We start from the raw sequence: 7328 nt of genomic DNA, 5'->3' as shown, positions 1-7328 counted from the left end.
GCAGAACATATCAAGACAGAGCACAGCTAGCAGGAACATATGCAAGGATAGCGCACAGCAGCAGAACATATGCCAACCACCGAGCACTGGCTAGTGGTTGAATATGTTCCTGCTAGCTGATGCTCTATCCTTGAATATGTTCCTGCTAGCCAATGCTCGGTGTGATCTGTTCTGCTCCCTATGGTCTTCTGATTCCTTTTATTCACACTTTGATTTTAATGTACTTTTAACGTAAGGTAAATCTTTTTCACATAAGGTAAATCTTTTAACGTAAGGTAAATATTTTTTGCGTAAGGTAAATATTTTTACCGCAATGTAAATCTTTTAACGTAAGGTAAAAGGTAAATCTTTTTAACGTAAGGTAAATCTTTTTAACGTAAGGTAAATATTTTTAACGTAAGGTAAATCTTTTTAACGTAGGAAAATCTTTTTAACGTAAGGCAAATCTTTTAACGTAAGGTAAATCTTTTTAACGTAAGGCAAATATTTTAACGTAAGGTAAAAGGTCAATCTTTTTAAAGTAAGGTAAATATTTTAACATAAGGTAAAAGGTAAATCTTTTTAACGTAAGGTAAATCTTTTAACGTAAGGTAAATCTTTTAACGTAATGTAAAAGGTAAATCTTTTTAACGTAAGGTAAATCTTTTTAACGTAGGGTAAATCTTTTTAACGTAAGGTAAATCTTTTTAACATAAGGTAAAAGGTAAATCTTTTAACGTACATTACATCTTTTAACGTAAGGTAAATCTTTTTTAACGTAAGTTACATCTTTTAACGTAAGGTGTCCTCAAGTGTGGTATAAAAGGTGTCAAATATAGTAACTGTTATTTCCTGTATTATTGATTGATATGTTTCTTGTCAAGGTCTACAACCGGGTGAGCGGCTGGAGCATCCGTTACCGGTACGATGGTCTGGGTCGGAGGGTCTCATCCAGGTCCAGTCTGGGTCACCACCTCCAGTTCTTCTATGCTGACCTGTCCAGCCCCACCCGGGTCACGCACATGTACAACCACACCAGCTCAGAGATCTCTTCCCTGTACTACGACCTGCAGGGACACCTGTTCTCCATGGAGCTCAGTAGTGGGGATGAGTTTTATGTAGCGTGTGATACAATCGGCACGCCGCAGGCCGTCTTCAGGTGATTATGGAGGGGGGCAAATCTTAAAACTTAGTCATGATGTCAATGGGAGAATAAGTTCACTTTTGACTCAATAGAAGACTAATATTGTTTTATCTCTGTTGTATTAATGTCAATGTCTCTATTTTCTCAAACTTGAAAACGTACAAATAAAGTATAAAAATATGTATATATATACCGTACCAGTCAAAAGTTTGGACACTTTATTTTTTACTATTTTCTACATTGTAGAATAATAGTGAAGACATCAKAACMATGAAATAACACATATGGAATCATGTAGTAACCAAAAAAATCAAAATATATCTAATATTTTACATTCTTCAAAGTAGCCACCCTTTGTCTTGATGATACCTTTGCACACTCTTGTCATTCTCTCAACCAGCTTCACCTGGAATGCTTTTCCAATTATCTTGAAGGAGTTCCCACATATGCTGGGCACTTGTTGGCTGCTTGTCCTTCACTCTGCGGTCCAACGTCTTTTGGATGGGACGTTGAACGGGTGTCCTGACTCTCTGTGGTCACTAAAGATCCCGTGGCACTTATCGTAAGAGTAGGGGTGTTAACCCCGGTGTCCTGGTTAAATTCCCAATCTGGCCCTCATAACATCACGGTCACCTATTCATCCCCAGCTTCCAATTGGCTCATTCAGCCTCCTCTCTCCTGTAACTATTCCCCAGGTCGTTGCTGRAAATGAGAACGTGTTCTCAGTCAACTTACCTGGTAAAATAAGGGTAAAATAATAATAATTTAAATTTAAAAAATGCTTTTATAAAACTCATCCCAAACCATCTCAGTTGGGTTGAGGTTGTGTGAATGTGGAGGCCAGGTCATCTGATGCAGCACTCCATCACTCTCCTTCTTGGTCAAATAGCCCTTACARAGCCTGGAYGTGTGTTGGGTCATTGTCCTGTTGAAAAACAAATGATAGTCCCACAAAGGGCAAACKAGATGAGATGGCGTATCGCTGCAGAATGCTGTGGGAGCCATGCTGGTTAGGGTGTGCCTTGAATTCTAAATAAATCACTGACAGTGCCACCAGCAAAGCACCCCCACACCATCCCACACCATCACACCTCCTCCTCCATGCTTCACGGTGGAAACCACATATGCAGAGAATCATCCATTCACCAACTCTGCGTTTGACAAAGACACAGAGGTTGGAACCAAAATTCTCAAAATTGGACTCATCAGACCAAAGGACAGATTTCCACCGGTCTAATGTCCATTGCTCGTGTTTCGGCCCAAGCAAGTCTCTTCTTCTCATTAGTGTCCTTTAGTAGTGGTTTCTTTGCAGCAATTCGACCATGAAGGCCTGATTCACGCGGTCCTCCTCTGAACAGTTGATGTTGAGATGTGTCTGTTCCTTGAACTCTGTGAAGCATTTATTTTGGGCTGCAATATCTGAGGCTGGTAACTCTAATGAACTTATCCTCTGCAGCAGAGGTAACTCTGGGTCTTCCTTTCTTGTGTCAGTCCTCATGAAGCCAGTTTCATCATAGCGCTTGATGGGTTTTTTGCGACTGCACTTGAAGAAACGTTCAAAGTTCTCCAGATTGACTGACCTTCATGTCTTAAAGTAATGATGTACTGTCATTTTCTCTTTGCTTATTTGAGCTGTTCTTGCCATAATATGGACTTGGTCTTTTACCAAATAGGGCTATCCTTCGTATACCACCCTACCTTTGTACAAACACAACTGATTGACTTCAAATGAACTTTTAACCATTCATACCTGTTAATTGAAATGCATTCCAGGTGACTACCTCGGGAAGCTGGTTGAGAGGAATGAATGCTAGAGTGTGCAAAGCTGTCATCAAGGCAAAAAGGATGGTACTTTGAAGAATTTGTTTAACACTTGTTTGGGTGTTACTACATACATTCCACATGTGTTTATTTCATAGACTTGTTGTTTCCACATTCGTTACATTGTAGAAAATAGTAAAATGAAGAAAAAAACCCCTTGAGTAGGGTGTTCCAAACGTTGAACTGGTTCTGTGTATATGAGATGATTTCCTTAATTGTCTCAACGTGTGTACATAGCGGTTCTTGTTGTTTTCTGTATATATATTTTATGACGTAATTTGTCCAAAATGATTGCTGCTCTTCAAAGAACATTGTTTGAATGGAGGAGCAGGTGCTATATGACGTATGGGAGCGGAGTGTCATTAAGGACGTACCCTTTTGTTGTTTCTTTATTTCAGATGGCTCTTGGCCTTGATGATCAAGCAGATCCTCCACACTGCTTTCGGGAGGTGTACCTGGACTCCAACCCAAGCTTCCACCTCATCCTGGCGGGTACCAGGGGGGTCTGTATGAGCCCCTGAGCCGCCTGGTACACATGGGCCGGAGGGACTATGACACCCTGGCCGGGATGGACCACGCCGGACCCCGAGGTGTGGAGCAGGCTGAACGCTAACAACATAGTACCTTTCAACCTGTACATGTTCAAGAACCAACAACCCTCTCACAACAGCCTGGAGACCAGTGTTTACATGACAGGTCAGTCTCGGGAGGGAGGGAGGGACGGAGAGGGAGGGAGGGAGGGAGGGAGGGAGGGAGGAGGGAGGGAGGGAGGGAGGGAGGAGGGAGGAAGAAATCTGTTATTGTGTATATATTGGCATAGAAACAGATATGGATGAATGAGAGAATGAGAGAGAAAGCCGGTCACCATGCTGCAAACTTTTCTGTTACAGTAAGACGTTCTTTCTAAGGACAACTTCGGTTAAGTAGAACGTCTGTTCTAAGTTAGACTAGTTGGTATAAGACAACTGTTCTGGCGTTTACAGTAAGAGAACTGTTCTGGTCTACAGTAAAGACACTGGGTCTGCGTCTACTTAAGAACAACTGTTCTGGGTTTACAGTAGAGAAACTGTTCTGCGTTACAGTAAAGGGACACGTTCTGGTACGTACTTTCTGGTTACATAAGACAACTGTTCTGGTTCTACAGTAAGAGAATGTCTGGTATCTACAGTAAGACAAACTGTTCTGGTTTACAGTAAGACAACTGTTCTGGTCTACAGTAAGACAACTGTTCTGGTTTACAGTAAGAGAACTGTTCTGGTCTACAGTAAGACAACTGTTTTGATGGGGTAAGGACATTGGCCCTCATTGATAACGCTTGTCAGAGTTGGAGTTCCCCCTGTTCATTCCATTATCATTTCATTATGATCTGAAAGACTAAACTGATTCAGGATCAGCACACTACTTTACTTCTTCAGGAAGCAATGGGTTTTTATCATTCATTTAAAGTATGGCAAATAGCTGTCAATACCACAGAGTAGACGTTTCAACAGATCTCAGTTCAGCTCTATGGTCCTCCATTAGACTGAAGGAGCATGTCAGAGACCTTTCAACAGATCTCAGATCAGCTCTATGGTCCTCCATTAGACGGCGTGACTGAAGGAGGAATGCTTAAGTAGCCTTTTAGATTTAACCACAGTGATTTCTTCCTGTTAGATAAAATGTGCATCCCAAAATGCCACCTTATTCCCTACATGAAGTAGTACWGGTCAAAAGTAGWGCACTATATAGGGAATAGGGTTCCATTTGGAACGGAGSCGTAGCTGCCTCACSAGAGAGCTTTCTCAGGCTGTATTGTGATTGATGGCGCTGACATTTCCATTCCATTCAGCTGATTACCTGGGTCCTTTCATTGTCTTCAAACAAAAAAATCCTTATTTAAAACAGCTCTGTCAGGTGCCACAATGCAGCCGGGAATAACTGAAGAGGTGCCTAACGTGGAACCCAGAGAATAACTCTACTGCCCATGTCGAATAGAGCTATTGGAGGGGGTTGACTCTACTCTGCTTCAGTCCCACTTTTATGCTCTTTTCTGGGATGTGATTTAAAGATCTTTTGGGGTTGTGATTTAAAGCTCTTTTGGGGATGTGATTTAAAGCTGTTTCTGGGATGTGATTTAAAGCTGTTTCTGGAATGATTTTTGAAGCTCTTTTGGGGATGTGATTTGAAGCCCTTTGTCACCTTATTAAGACATGTAAGAAAAACCCAGTTTGGTGGAAAAGCTACAATATAAAAAGCAGCTGTGTAGACCAGGTGAATGTTTAATGATGTTTATGACGGGCTCTCTCTGAGAGGTGTCACCTGTGTTGATAACAGCCACCCAACTGGGTGAGCTGTCCTGCACATGTAAGACTATAGGAGATGAATCATCATATCGTCTCTTCTCCTGAAGATGTCTCCAGCACTATTCCTGTACTAATCACAGCTAGCTAGTCCAAGGCCTGAGACCAATCAAGTGTCCTGACTGTAAGCATGGAGWGGATCTTTGGACAGCCTTCTAGTGTGTACTAGATATTCTCTGCAGCAGGTTTTCATTTGGCTCCTCGGTTCAAAGTGTTTCCAGGGTCTACAATACATTGTGGTATGTGTGTATGATAATGATAAGCCTGTACTGTGTATTTGACGTGTTTGACATGTATTTATCTCATCCCTCTTGCCCAGATGTCAACAGTTGGCTGGTGACGTTTGGCTTCCAGCTGTACAACGTTATACCAGGTTACCGTAAACCCTCTACTGATACCATGGAGCCGTCCTACGAGCTAGTCAGAACACAGATCAACGCTCAGGAGTGGGACAGCACTAAGGTAATATAACACAGTCTACACTACTGTACTGGACACTCAGTCATCCATCTCTCCAGTCCTCACTCATATCTCTGTCGCTCCATCCATCCATCCACTCCTCCTCAGCTCCAAGGTAAAACACCCTACTGTACCTGACAATCACTCACCTGTCTTTCTGTCTTTCTGTTCATCCCTCCATCCAGCCATCCATCCAGCCATCAATCCAGCCATCAATCAATCCATCCCTCCATCCAGCCATCAATTGTGGTAGACATATTCAGTCAATAATATTTCTCAAATACCGGAGCCTGTGAGTTCAATTAGACTTTATTACAAAGTAATATAAGCCGAGCTGGTTCATGAAGCATCTCCCTTTCCAGCCTTGGCACACACTCTTTATACAGGTTTCATCCTTACATCACACACATAGTAACTCCTCTTTATGGTAATGATTCATCCCCTCTGGCATTTAGCCACCGTTATCTTTTTGCCTTGCACWAATTTTAGCTTGGTTTRACATTAGTGCATAGAAACATTACAGCCATAGCAATGGTACAAAAATAAATAGACATGTCCACTCCCCAGACAGGTGGATGTCTAATGGTGTCTAATGACCCAGACACATAGAGTGCACTTATCCTGCTGACTACTATGAAATGTAAAATGGGCACATATGTACTGGAAAATCCCTAATACAATCCATCCCTCTGTCCAGCCATCAATCCATCCAGTATACACATGTCTTCTATATAGGTAATCTCTATTTCTCTATGAATAGGTAATAATGCATTCTTCTTTATGTACAGTATGTTCCCAACTCATTCAATGAAAATTCGTTGCTTTATGATTAAGTAATAATTAATAATCTCTTTGATCATCTCTATCAAAGTCATTAATGCAATACTCTTAATCTTCTCCAATCCTATCACTTCACGCTCATATATCTTCTATAATGTAATACTCTATGTCTTCCCTCCTTAGAATTATATGAGTAGATAAAACATATCGTAACTGAAGAGAGAAGAGGATATATTTATAATTATCTATAACTCTCTAATTATATAGAAGGAGTATATAATATCGTCTCTTTTATTATTATCGACGATACTACTATCTATATCTAGGGTAATATGAAAATGATAATATTACTCTATATTAAATAGTATAGAGAAGATATAATACTACTATACTAGAAGTGTTCTTACTAAATAGTTACATAATTAACTCTATTAAGAATTATTCATAATACAATAGTAACTTAAGTTATCTCATTTCTATATAATTAAGAATGCATTAATATATATCTCTCATTATATATATAGTATTATATGCAATTCTATATTATATGATCATATATTATTAAAATTCTTCACTATACTGGTATATAGACATATACTATTATAGAGAAATATAGATATTATGGTCTAACTATATATTGTAATGATTGAATTATAATATAGTCTAATTTATAATGACTATGAAGAATTTATCTCTATAACTTAATAGTAATTACATAATTATTCTATGTAAAAAATTAGGTCAATATATTCTATATTACTCTCACTATAATAGTAATATGTCTTCTTATAATAGTCATAATATAT

The 7328-nt window shown here is 39.7% G+C and overlaps 1 pseudogene; it reads left to right on the top strand.

The window, feature by feature from the left end:
• The window catches only part of LOC112074339 (teneurin-4-like), a 66519-nt pseudogene that overhangs the window by 10891 nt on the left and 48300 nt on the right, over positions 1-7328 (top strand).

The sequence above is a fragment of the Salvelinus sp. IW2-2015 genome, unplaced genomic scaffold (assembly GCF_002910315.2).
Source record: "Salvelinus sp. IW2-2015 unplaced genomic scaffold, ASM291031v2 Un_scaffold2593, whole genome shotgun sequence".
Taxonomy (NCBI): Eukaryota; Metazoa; Chordata; class Actinopteri; order Salmoniformes; family Salmonidae; genus Salvelinus; species Salvelinus sp. IW2-2015.
Note: the sequence above shows the minus strand (reverse complement) of the source record. Positions and strands in the feature narration are given on the sequence as shown.